The 14,094-nt window shown below is 42.7% G+C and overlaps 1 protein-coding gene across 7 annotated transcripts in view; it reads left to right on the top strand.

Annotated features, from left to right (window-relative positions):
• The window catches only part of DCLK1 (doublecortin like kinase 1), a 329,266-nt gene that overhangs the window by 122,668 nt on the left and 192,504 nt on the right, over window positions 1–14,094 (top strand). The window lies entirely within an intron of this gene.

The raw sequence follows: 14,094 nt of genomic DNA, 5'->3' as shown, positions 1-14,094 counted from the left end.
GTCATATCAGGCCCTGAGTGGCGAGGAAGCCTGGCCACTTACTAAAGGGTTCTTGTTTTAAGATGTTAAAAATCAATCTGTTTTCTTTTTCTTCTTTTTTTAAAAAATATTTTATTTATTTGAGAAAGAAAGAGAGCGAGCGTGCATGGGCGGAGGGAGAGGCAGAAGGAGAAGCAGACTCCCTGCTGAGCAGACTCCCTGCTGAGCAGGGAGCCTGACATGGGGCTCTATCCCAGGACCCTGGGATCATGACCTGAGCCGAAGGCAGATGCTTAACCAACTGAGCCCCCCAGGCACCCCAAAATCAATCTGTTTTCAAAAGCACTTCCACTTGAATAATTATTTATCAAAGTGTTGGGTATTTTAATGTTGTGTCATATTTTCAACTTTATCTTGATATTTTAAGACGACTTTTCTTCTAAGACTCCTACAATTTCATACAATGTTTAATTTTATTTAAATTTTATTTAGCTTTAGGGCACTTGAATAGGCTACAGAAATGCTCAAAGAGGCAGGCAGTGACTAAAGTCAGCAAGAGGACAGTACGTCAGAAGAGTTTACTGAGTGATGCTACCAACAATGGCCTGAATTAGAGATTGGAACAAGAGAAACTGTTGATCATCCTTAGCAAGGAAATAGACTGGTTGTATTATTTATTTATTTATTATTATTTTTAAAGATTTTATTTATTTATTTGAGAGAGAGGGAGAGACAGTGCAACAGAGAGAGTGCGTGTGAGCAGGGGTGGGGCGGGGGAGAGAAAAGAGAGGTGGAGAGTGGTACTCAGCTGGGAGCCCGGCGTGGGGCTTGATTCTAGGACCCTGGGATCATGACTTGAGCTGAAGGCAGACACTTAACTGACTGAGACACCCAGGTGCCCCTACACTGATTGTATTTTAGATAAGTTATTAGTAATAAAGCTTGGAGCAACAATGCTGAACTTCAGACTGTTGCACCTAGCTAACCAGAACACCTCAGACCAGGCGCCTGGATGGCTTTAAATCTGATTTCAAGACTATTTCATTGCAAGCCTCATGACTAATAACCTTATTTGAAACTTTTTGTATTAGAAAGAATATTTTTTACTACAAACTAGTCATTTTCAATCTAGTCAGAAAACCTAATCAAGCCAACACTACCTCATGACCAGTGGTATTAAAAGCTCTTGATAGATATAAACATGTCATTGGCTGTTGAACTGTTTTGCTTTGTCAGAATGAAATCAACCCTTGAAATTAGAGCCATATTTGTTCCATTCACACTGGAAAAAGTCAGGAAAGTGAAACTGTCCTTTATGCACAAATCAAGTTTTCAACCTTCCACTCTACCATGATTTTTTTACCCCTTAAAATGGAAGATTTGAGGAGAGATTAGAAATAAACATATCTGTCTAGGTTTTGGTTGGATTAAGGCCTGTCTTCATCAATAATACATCTCATTTTCCCTCATCATTAAGAGGAACCTGATCTAGACAATATGTGTCATACTTTATGGAGTGGGTCATGAGATCAGCTATCCTTGGCTTTGCATTTTATGTGGATGAGTCTGATCTTGGAATTAATTTCAAATCAGAGATGTAACCCTGGGAGAGAAAGCCACTATGGAAACTGATTGGCTTTTTCCATCCTACCTTTTATTCATTCACAGCTTCATTAAATTCCTTTTCTAACTGAAAGGAAACTATTCTCCCTTGTGCAAAGAAATGCAGGGACATGGTTAAGGGGTTTTAAAGAATTTAACTGCATACAGAATACATAGCACAGGAATCACAGTGTTAAAAAAAAAATAGAAGCTCTAAGTACATAGCTATATTAACGTTGTGGCCAAGAGATTAAATCCTCATTCTCAGTATTAAATGTGCAAAAATAAAGTTATGCTCTCCAAATAGATGAAAGCAAGATGTGTATAGAGGAGATACAGAGTGGATAATAACCCTTCAGATAAGTGGCGTATTAGTCAGGGTTCCCCAGAGAAACTGAACCAATAGGATAAGTATATATAGAGAGAAAGAGATTTATTCTAAGGATTGGCTCACGTGCTGATGGAGGCTGGTAAGTTCAGAATCTTCAAGATAGGCCAGCAGGCTTGGGACTCAGAACGATTGCTGCAGTTCAAGTCAAAGGCTGTGGCTGGCAGAATTCTCTCTTGCTCGGGGAGGTCAGTTGTATTCTCTTCAAGCCTTCAGCTGGTTGGATAAGGCCCACCTGCATTAGAGAGGACAATCTGTTTTACTGAGAGTTGCCAGTGTAAATGTTAATCTCATCCAAAACCTTCATCACAGAAATATCTAGAATAGTGTGTGACCACCTATCTGGTCACCATGGCCCAGCCAAGTGGACAACAAATGAAATTAACCATTACAAGTGGGAATGGGTGGCATTGTGCGTGATGCTCTTTGCAATACTGGCTCAACTGAATTTCAAGGAAGAGAAGTCCTCCTCTATTTCTCCTACTTTGAGCACTGATGACTTTATTTAAATTTCAAGTCAATCAAAAATACTGTCGGCCTTAAGAAAAAGTCTAATTTAGAAGATATTTTAGGCCAACTGTTTTAGTCTGGTTGCTCATGTTTGAAACATTTCTGCTAGGTTTGCATTTATAATACCAGCAAGGAAACAAAGATTTATGGAAAATATGTATGATCTCATACCTGGGTTAATTTATGTTCTTTCAGGTTGTCTGTCACAGCCTGCCACTAAAAATAAGCAATCTTCTTCTGTTATTTGCCCACCTGGGATTTCATCAGAAAAGCCAGTGTATTCTGTCCAATGATTTAGGAAAAAGGGAAATTTTTATTACAAATGATAATTTCCTGTAAATCATTGATGAACTGGAAGAGCCCTGCAGATTGGTCCTCAGTGTTTGAATTGGTCTCAGTAAGAATAAAGGAAGACAAAGGAACATTTATATAAAAGCAAAAATGTTCTTATTCATTCTGATTTTGTTCATAAAGTTACCAGATTAGTTTCCTCCTCTTCGTTCCCTGAATTCTTTTCATTCCTTTCAGTGTATTTCGATGTGTATGTCTCATTAAAAAGATTGTCCCATATTAACTAGGTTGTTAAAAATGTATGGCATTAGTACACTTGTGATAAGCACTGAGTAATGAATAGAATTGTTGAATCACTATATGGTACACCTGAAACTAATAGAACACTGTATGTTAACTATACTGGAATTAAAATTGAAAACTTAATAAAAAATAAAATAGTTGACTTTAAAAAATAAATAAAAGGAGATTCCTTAAAAAAAAAAAAGAAAATGTGGGGCGCCTGGGTGGCTCAGTCATTAAGCATCTGCCTTTGGCTCGGGTCATGATCCTAGGGTCCTGGGATCGAGCCCCACATCCGGCTCCCTGCTCAGCAGGAAGCCTGCTTCTCCCTCTCCCACTCCCCCTGCTTGTGTTCCCTCTCTTGCTGTGTCTCTCTCTGTCAAATAAATAAATAAAATCTTTAAAAAAAAAAAAGAAAAGAAAATGTATAGCATTAGATTTACTAACAAAATGAACTTGGTTCGCTCAAACATTAAGTAATTTCCTTCATTTAATTCTTTAAATACAGGTACTTTTTTTTTATCTTTCCAAGAAGATACTGGGAAAACGGGGAATATCAGCAATTTGATGTAAAAAAGAAAACCCTTGTAACTGAACACAGAAGCACTGTCCATTTTCTTGATCTTATTCTATTGGAGCAGAGATTTAAAAAGATAAGGAACAAACCCTGTTACTACCAAGCTACCTTTGAAAGTACTTGGAAAAAAATTGCTCAGAGCATATGCTATTTGATGGAAATCCACAAATTGCTCTTTATAAGCTTTCTGAATTTGTGGCATATCTGTGTTTTCACTTGGAATGTGCTACCCTTACAACCTGTGCGCTTTTGAGCGGCTCTTAATGATGGGCCATTTCTTACTGCCATCCTCTCTGCTTTTCTTTGCTGATTTATGTCACTGGCTTTAAATGCATTGTGGTATTTGGGCAGTGGATAAGATAGTAATGCCATCACATGCTGGTTGCTTAATGATGCAATTGCTTGAAAATTTTAAAGCCCATAATAGCTTCAGGTCAGGTTCAGAAGTTCATGTACAGTGCCAGACATTTGAAGACTGAAGCAGATCCTGAACTCTGCCAAAATCATGCCACATTTGTCAAGCCTGGTCTTGGGCAAAAGCTGCTGGAAGCCGCTCATTCATCTGAGCCAATCATTGATAACGAAGCTTGAAGGAACATGAACTATCTTTTCTAAAGGAACAGACAACTCGCCAGTTGGCTGCCTTCTTTTATTTTTGATATAATTACCAGGGGCAAACTGTCTCGCAAAATTGGTACCTTATATTAGTTTAGAGTCTGTATCTTTGCAAGCTGATGCAAGGATGTTTTATTAGTTAAGAGTATGTGGCTTGAGGTCAGCTGAGCATTATTCTTTCAAGATTTTTCTTGTGGGCCATAATGTGATTGATGATTCTATGGTGTGGGAAGCTTACAGAAAGAAAAGCAGCTTCAGAAGGACCACTTCCCTGCTTTCATGCTTGCATTTATCTGACTAATTTGCTTGACTCGTGCCACAAACATCCATCAATACACAGGTTTCTGCGACATGGAATGTTCCAGAAGAGCTATGTAGTTGGAATACCTCAACCAAACATGGTGCTGAAATTATAAAGTGTGGTTCATTCCAAAATTACCATGCCCTCAAACTATCACCACCAAATGGCTTAGGGGTTTTTGGTTTGTTTTTTTTTTTTTTTTTTTGGAAGCTGCATGGTACTTTTACCCCTCTTTCTTCTTTTCAAAGGGCTCATAGTACTGGTTCCAACAACTCAAAAGGATGTTTTGCAGATGAGAGAAAAAAACTTGAAAGTAGTTTGAAATGCTAGAAGAACTGACAAGTGAGCTGGCCCCTTTCCTCCACTCTTCCTGCCTTTCATATTCCACAATCAGCTCTTAAAAGACTTCAGCATTGAAAAGAGGAAATGAGATAAGGTAACCCTAAGATGGACACATTTCCTAGTGTCTCTCCCGTAAGTGTTCAGAGAAAGCAATTGAACTCAAGTGCTGTGATACTTGCCCAGGAGGCAGTCAGCTCAAGTCCGAATTATCCCTCTCTGAAGCATCATGTGATAGGACTTCTGATTAGGTTGTGGCTAGGTGTCATTATTATTACCATTATCAAAAAACGTTGGATTCATTCCTCACGTGTATAGGACTTTGTAGTTTATAAGAGGTTCACTTTACCTGCTTCCTCATGATAACCTGGTAATGAAGGCAAGGTGGGTATTATTGTCAGGGTCACCATCCCCATTGTATAGATGTGGAATCTGAGGATGAGAGCTTATGCCCCTCTCCTGAGGTGTCACGGTTGGTAAGCGAGAAATCTAAGACCAACTATGCTAGATCCTGTGCTTTTCCTGGTTTTCATATCGCCTCCTGTCTGCTGAGCGGACTTTGGTGCCTGTTGAGAAAGAGAAGATTATAAGGTCCCTGTGCTTGCTGAGCTTAAGATCTACTTCCTGGAGAGGCGGAATAGAGACCCAAAAGAGACCAAGAAGGGTGTAAGGTGGCCTATGCTAAGTGCTAATGGAATTGTTCTTTGCTGCAGGAATGTCGTATGGGAGAGGTGACTGAAGGCAGGGGACAGGAGAGAAAGCTTTGAGGAGCAATGAGATTTGAGTTGGGGCTTAAAAGGAGAATCCGTCTCAGATAGATAGAGCAGGGGCAGCTTTGGCAATGGGATCCCTGCAGCCGATCCATGTGATGGGTGATAGCTGAGCAGGCCCTTTTGTTGGACTTATATGTTATGTAAAGAAGTAATTAGAAACAGCCTAAGGGCCAGAATGGGAAAGATCTGGAATGCCTGGGTGTGCACTTCATCCATTAAATAATATGAAGACGTTGAGGATTTTAGAGCAGCAGATTCATGTGTATAATTGATTAGAGGTTGGAGACCATACACAAGGGAGTATTAGTGCACTTCTTAAGAATGGGGATTTGAAATGAAGAAGTGGATGACCAAGTGTTGCCAAGGAAAAATCAATAAGACTTTTTGGGGAAAAGAAACAAAGAGGAATCATATAGTTTGTTGTCCAACCTGGAACTTTTTCCTGGACACGTGCTTACACTGGTCTGGATGCTGAGGAGACAGGCATAAACCAGGACCATCCCAGGTAAACTGGATCTGTGCTCATACTGGGCAAGAAAGATGCTAAGGTTTTGAGAGAGGAAAGGAAAGTCAGCAAGGAGACTTAGGTTTGTGGAAAAGCCAGTGGTCTTGGAGTTGAAGCTTTGGGATGACAGCGGGATGTCAGTTATAGGTTTCCAGTAGAAAGTTAGACATGTACAAACATTGTATATCCTTCTGGTTTCACCTTTCATTCCTCCTTGATCTAGACCTAAAAGAACATTTTCTCTTAAAACAAGAGAAGTTGGAAATGATGGCTTTTTCCTGGTGCTGCCAACATGTTGCACTGCAATTCATTTTAGAAATTGAGCCTCGGTGTCCTGTCAGGAACCCATCATCTGCACGAGGCTCTAGACTGCTAAAGCCTGACCACGCACATTTTCCCACATCAAAGGGGCTTATTTGTCTCCAAAGTGGATTCAGACAGCTTTGACTTTCTAAACAGCAGAATTGGATGTTGACTGTCTACCTGTTAACAGTTGAGGTTCTTAGGAGGAACAAGTGTGAACTAGAAAGGTACACTGTAGGACCCAAGTTATTGTCTGTGATTTATTTGCAGATCAGAAAGGATTTGGCCATTTGTCATCAGTTGCCTTGGGACTTCTCAGAGTGACAATTAAGCCAACATATATTCAGGCCAGTGAACTTCTAAAACATAATTTCCGTCATTAGAAATACCATTGAGTTTGTTGTAGGTGTTTGTGTGCGTGTTTGTGTGTGTGACATTCTAGGTGATTTGTGTGGCACTTTCCAGGCATTTAAAAAAGCTTTATCAATGTCTTGTTTAAGATCTTAGTGTTCTTTCCAAATAGATGAGTAGCTTGTTACATGATGCTAGGGCAGGGAAGGAAGGCAGTTTCAAACTCACAAAAACTTCTCAAACCTAGACCTAGATTTGCCAAGGAGAGGATATGTCCTCCCCACCTTCAGGAGCCTAGCTCACGAGGGAAACAGAAGCAGTCACGACACATTGCAGGAATTTGAAAATGTCATTCTCCATAGTCAGTGTTTTTTTTTTTTTTTTTTCTCCAGGCCTACTTTGTAGACGTTATGTATGAGAGAATCCTTCAAATTTGAAATAACTTGGTTGGAATATTCAGAAGTATCTCCCTAAAAAAAAATTTCCAACATTGGTTATCTGTTTAAAAATCAGCAAATGAGAATAACAGCTACAACATATGAAGGCTCGCTTGGAGTTCAAAATGAGCTTAGACACCATCTGCCATGATTTAATCGGGGCTGGTCTGTGAGCATGGACAGCTCTACCCAGGTGCTGTGAGGAATCCAGAGGTGTCCGAGCTTGGCCTTAAGTAACTCACACTTGCTTGTCATTACAGAACTGTGTCAAGGAACCAGGGGGAGCAGAGGTGTCTATTACACCGAGAGCCACTGTCTCTGAATACATGACAACTTCAGAGAAGGATAAAAACATGTGGTCAGAATAGCCAGGGAGGGCCTGGGCTGGAGACAGAACCTGGGGGTCCTTCAGGAGAAAGTAAAGAGAGGAACTACCAGAGGTCCTTCAGGCAGGATGGAGAGCAGGGGCCAGGGAGCCAAACGCACTTGATGTTCAAGGGGCCACGGAAGAGCGTCCCTCTGTGGGACACGACCTTTCCCAAGTCCTGGGAAATATGGAGGCGTTTTGCAGGATGCTGGCAACTTTCCCACCTTACCCAGGTATGAACAGTGCCTTCTCTCTCAGTAAGAAAAGGGGCCCATTTCCTTTCCTACCTGTTGCCAAATCCTTTCTGTTGTCTTCCAGAACTTTAACGAATGTTGCTGAAGTTTAAACCCCTTTATTACTCAGAAAAAGTCCCTGGCTTTGATTTATTGACAAAGCTGCTGAGCTCTGGAAAATCTTAGGCTGCCTTTAAAAGCCATGCAGCCTTTAGCACTCTCCAGGGCAGGATGTGGAAAAGATTAGTCCAAAATAGAAAGAGTCGTGGCTGTGGGGCTGTGAGGTTTTTAAAATACAGATGATGAGTAGATGCTATAATTTTTCAGTTTCGTGTTAGAAAACATGTTACTTACACACAAATGTTAGGTTTTCAAAATTGTGTATATTGGCATTTAGTATTAGCACAGATTGTACTCTGATATTAAACCTATTTTTATATCTTTGGGGACAATTAAAGCGGTTTTAAAAGGGAGATGCTGTTGGGAACTTGGACCTCAGACCATGAACGTGGTTTCTATGGTTATTACAGTCTCTTCACAACTGTGCTGCTTTCAGATATGATTTTCATATTTTTATTAGACATATATAAAAGGACATAATTAAAACTGGCTGCCTCAGAGTTCTGCTTCCTTTTTTAAAAAAAGGTCATTTATGATGTCATTGTATTTTCAAGTACAGTGATTATATCTGGTACCTATCCACTCTTAGTTTATCATGTATCAGTTATTTTTTCAAGATTAAAGATTTTCTTCAGAGGTGAAAAAGGTAAGAGTCATGTTTTGAAATTCCAAAGTATGTATCTTTTACAAAAATTAAGTTCATGTAAACTTTTCCAGTAAACATGCATTGTAAGGGAGTCTGTGGGGGTGGAGGATTGACTCAGGGAGGAAGAGTAGGCAGTCAGCACTGGAGAAGGCGAATATGGAATGGAGACCTCACCCCATTATGCTCTAGATGGTGAGGTAATGCGGAAAGTTCCTAATTTATCATTAGTTGAAAATTCTGATTTACGTGGTGGAGGATGTGACTGCAGGCAGCAGAGGGCTGGTGTGTCATTTCCAACGGCTTTTTCAGTCCTGGACTTGGCTTCCCTCCTGGCCACGTGCTGCCGATGACCTGCGTGTAGATCTGGGTGGCCACTGGGATGCAGGTCTCCTGAAATGTTTGGGCTGCCGTCATTTCCTTACTGCACGTGAATAATGAATGAGCTGTGGTGAAAGCTAATGGTTCTAGAGAAAAATCAGAAGCTCACTGCAAAATGGGTAATGTTCCTCTGTCATCTCCATGGAAACTGCTATTTATCCAGACACGCTAGTATTTCAGACAGTGAGGAGGAAGCAGTTTCTGTAACTCCGGGTTGGCTGTTGAAAAACAGACGTACAAACCACAGATTGAGACCAAAATGCATAAAGAAAAAGCCATCAGCAGGCCGTTCTTTCGGATTTTCATAAATGGTAAAATAAATATTAAGCTTAAATGGGAATCAAAAAATGAGTTAATACTTTTTTATCCCCCAAACACTTTGACTTGGCATCTTGGTGGGCTGCAGAGTGAATGAGTGTCAGACATCCTCCAGGTGGCTCTCCTGGGATGCGGGGGCGGGGGGGGTTGGCAGGGGTGGCAGGAATGCTGAGGGCTCATGGCCGCAGGGCGCCAGTACAGAACCATCCCCCGGCTTCATGCGTGAATGACACGCCTTGCCTGCTGCCTGGCTGGCTGCCTTGTCAGGCGCTGATGTCAGTCTGCTGCTCTCACACTGGAGGCTGGTCCGATGCGGTGGCTTGTGTCGCAGAGCCCTGAGGACAGAGGTGCCCTAGTCCCTGAGACATGGAAGGAGGAGGCTGGCTGAGCTGGGAAGTGAGCAGTGACGGGAAGGGGCAGGGAAGGCCCAGAAGTCGATCCAGTGGGAGGTGAATCTGCCATCACCAGCACTGTGTGCAGTGGGCCTGGGGGAGACCAGGGACCCCCTGGCTTGGGGATGCTCCTTGGCCCCAGGAGAAAAGAAGTGGGAAACAATGAGGAGACCGTGCACTAAGAAATCTGGAAATGTTCAGACATGAGTAATATCTTAGAACAGCGGCTCTGCACACTGAACTTTTGGCCTTTGGAGCACATAGCATTGGGTTACCTAAGATCTGAGGGAAAAGAACCAAGTTTTACAGACTTAGATTTTGTCTCGGTTCCCCCACTTTTGGCTTCATCACTCAGGGTAGGTTAGGTGTCTTCTCTCCATTTCTTACCATTTGGTGTGTGAAAAAAAATGGGGCAGTGATCCTCCTCAGGGTCATTTTAAGTATGAAATGAGACAGTGTGTGCGAAAGAGTTTAGCCCCGAGTCTAGCACCGGACGGCTATGAGGGAAAAAAAAAAAAAGCGTCTGCATAGGTCCCCTCCCTGGAAGAGGGGGTGAGGGAAGAACCTCAGTTTGGTGCTGAACCAGACAGATGCTGCAGGGACTTACTTTGTGGAGGAAGGAGTGGTGGTGGTGCTTTGACCCTGGTCTCTCAGTGATGTGTCCGAGTCCTTCTGCGGGGCTTGGCCTAGCTGCCCTGGGGTCCAGGCACCTGGAGATCAGTGGCTGTTGGCTGGCCATTTGCATGCATGCCACTGCCTCTGTGGAGAAGTCACCATCAGTATTTCGTCCTGAGACAGCATCCAACTCTAACTTGGCCCAGTGCCCACCCCTTTTCTCTGCTCAGTTAATGCGGGCACAAGGAAGGCAAATGCTTTTAAGGTTTTTCTACATAAAATACCATAGGCAAATGGAGCTTTCGTAAAAGCCTCAAACATTCTTAGTGCAAACATAAATGACTTTTTAAAAATGATTACCCAGACCTCCGTGAGGCAGCAGAACTTGCCTTCCTACCGTGTTTCCCTTTACTCTGTAGGTCTCCCCTCTCTGACCATGTGCCTTGTGCTCAGCACACATTAAACATGTCATTACTGGCTAGTTTGTGTACTGAAAAACCAAGAGGTAGGTCTACTTAACAAAGGCAACCTGTTGCTTAGGGAAGGATCTTGGTCTTGGTCTGCTATTAAGATCACAAGGGTCCCAATGGTGTCATATTTCTCCAGCTCCCCAATCCCCTGTCATTTACTTAGAGAAGGACAGTAGTGATCCACACAAGAAACCATCCCAAGAAGCCAATCTCAGCCAAATTAGAAAAAAGTACCGTTTTTGTGAAAGGAGTGATGATCAACTCTGCCCCAGTATGTGCTTTGGACTTTAGCTGACTATTCAGATCTGATTAAAAGTCTATATACAGGCTGAAATATAGCAATGAAAGCCAAATGCATACCTCTGAAAAGGTGTAATAGGAATAAACTATAGGAGGAGTGAAGGGGTGGGTCACTTGCTAGGCAGAGTTCAGGAATAAATCCTCAACTTCCTGGCCCTTGCTTGCTTCCTGTTATAAAGCGGGAGTAATGTACCTTATCCATCTTCTGAGTACAGCTAGACCTTATGAACCCTTGATATCTTCTCCAGCTCTCTGATTATAATTCTTCAGATTTTTTTTTTTTTACTTCTCTTTAAACCTATGTGTAAATAATGAATACTAGTGCTTCTGTGCTGAGGATGTGAATTTCTTTCTGATAAAATATCTCGTTTTTTCCATTGCAGTAGATTATTTTGGGGTCGACTATGCATTTTAGAATGAACTCTTAGTGTTCTGCTAGTTGGCATTGCCACAAGGCCAGAGGGGAGGAAGATTCTGGAAAGAGAAGAGTGGACAGCCTGACTAGGCAGCATGGGCTTGGGGTGGCCCATCACAGGCAGCCTGACCTGGGGCCTGCAAGCCACCAAGTCCCTGACCCCCAGGGGTCAAGGCTTCCATGCCCTGTCCTTGCAGTAACCACTTTACTGGTGCCTAGAGAGCTGTCAATTACCATTTAGTCACTTACCACTTTGCTAATTGCAGCATAAACAGACCCTGCAGTCAGCTTTCTTTCCCAGCCTCCTCCTCTACTTCCCTGGTATTTATGATTTAGCTTCTTTCGAATTGCATTTCCCTTATCATTTCCTAAATACAGTCTCTTCTCCCCATTTTGTATTTTAAGTGTCCTAATTTTTTTTTGAAGCAGAGAACAGGGATCAGTGTCAGATTTTCTAAAGGGACTGCTGGTGCCACACCTGCTATTGTTGATCCTCATAACCTAAAAATCCCTGAGGATGGCTAATCCTTACCCTTGCAGTTGGCATTGTTTCCAGGGAGAACTGGTTTATTGGCTTTCCACACCTCTGCTAAGGAACAACAGTGGAGAAAGACGATGTGAACAGGAAGTCAGCAGGCAGCAGGGCTCAATGAATCTGTATTCAGCAAAGATTTCCAGATTTCCCTAATTGCTGTTTTTATTCGCAGAACTTCTATTTTAAGCACACACACTCACATGTGGATTGACAGGCACTAGCCTCTGTAATGGCTGTGTCTGTCTGTAGTGCCTGCAAGTGCTGTTTCCATGGTGATGGATGGCACTGCAGAGGCTCGATTATGGTGCTGCTGGGACCAGGGTGCTGACACACAGGGAGGTTTCTCGTCCGTGTGTGTGTGTGTGTGTGTGTGTGTGTGTGTGTGTGTGTGTGTGTGTTGGGGGGGAGGTTGGGGGGAGGGGTTGGGGGTGGGGGTTGGGTGCTGTCAAATGCGAGAGTCAAAGGAGGAAGGGGCTGGGAAAGTTGAATAGATAATTGGGTGGGGGGTTCACTGAGCAGCCCCCGGGAGATGAAGAAAGGTGATACTTGGATCAGGGGAATTCTAGAAAATCAAAGAAGAAAGTGAATACAGATGGAAAAAGGAAAAGCAAATGGAGAATCTCTCTCTCTCCCAGCAGAGCATTTTCCCCTTCCTCTGAAATGGTTACGGTGGCAGAATTATCCCACGTAAAGATGGAAAAGAGAAAAATCGAATTTAGCCAGCAGAGGCAGACAGTGCAGGTGGTTTGAAGGTCCGTGTTTCTGGAACTCCAGAGTCAGTGGTTTGGTGCTGCCAGCCCCAACTGCGCACCAGGGAGAGGAGGGAAGCTGCTCTTTCACCCACTGCAGGATTGGGGGGACATGTGAAGCCTATTACTTCACCACCCCAACACTGGGAGCAACGGCTGCCAAGGTGGGGGGCACCCGGAGCTTTCTCACCCAGGTCTGAGTGAATGACGTCATGGCTTCATCTAGATCTCACATGGGATATGACTGTTAATCACAGAACTTGAACGGATGTCCAGAGAATTACATTATATTAGCATTTATTTTGTGAACATTGACTGAAGCTATCTCTTCAGGTAAAGACAGACATCCACCCTAGAGGTCAGCAGCCAAAAGGGAACTTTCTGGGATTATTTGGCTAGTCTCTGGTTGACTTTTGAGAATCTTTTGACAACCAGTTGTGTGCCAGAAGTTTTCACATAATGCTGAGATCTGTACCACTAGGGGTAAGTGGTATCCACCCCATTTTACAGTTGAGAATACAGAGGCTCAAAGAGGTTGAGCTTTTTGCCCACAGTCAAGGAGGTCAAGTCAAACCCAGATTTCCAGATTGCAGCTCATTGCTGTTTCCTGCATTTGCTAGTTCTTCTTTCCAAATCCTTAACTTCTGATGGAAGGATTCAGGCTAAGGAATCTCCACTGACTGGACTTAGTTCCACTTATGGGCTTGGTAATGGAAGGACTAAGAGGTGGGAACCAGGCCCAGCATGGGTTTGGCTTGGCTCCTTGGCAGAAGTGCTTTCCAGAGATGAACTCTCAACCAACCTTAGCAAAGAAGCTCTTGGGGGGGGGGGGGGGTCTTCGCCCAATCTGCCTAAGACTTTTTAAAAAACTTCAGGACCCTACAGGAGGCTGGATGGATAAAACAGATGAAGAAGCTGGACACCCTAAAGAATGGACTTTGGAAACCAAACAGTCCCGAATCATTTCTATCTCCCACTAAGTACATGATTTAGCAATCCAGTTTTAGATTTTTGAAAAACTGTATTCCAAATTTGAAGACTGATGAAAAAGGATTCATTTGTGTTGAGTCATTTGTGGTGATTTTTGTTAAGTTTTGTTCATATCCACATTGTGCTTTCATTGTGAGCCCCTTAGAAATTAGTGGAACCTTATGAATTCTTACTTCACTAAGCAGGAATTCACATAAACTGGTTGTCCTCATGTAGGCGGTCAGATTCCTTGTTCCTTCTTTCCCTCGTAAGAACTGCTCATAGGGGGCTGGGACCCACACTAACACTCCTCCATTCGAACCCAGCATCCTTC

The sequence above is a fragment of the Eumetopias jubatus genome, unplaced genomic scaffold (genome assembly GCF_037043125.1).
Source record: "Eumetopias jubatus isolate StellerSeaLion01/CBP00866 unplaced genomic scaffold, mEumJub1_p1.0 scaffold_3, whole genome shotgun sequence".
Taxonomy (NCBI): Eukaryota; Metazoa; Chordata; class Mammalia; order Carnivora; family Otariidae; genus Eumetopias; species Eumetopias jubatus.
The sequence above is the reverse complement of the archived record's forward strand: the minus strand, read 5'-3'. Positions and strand labels throughout refer to the sequence as shown.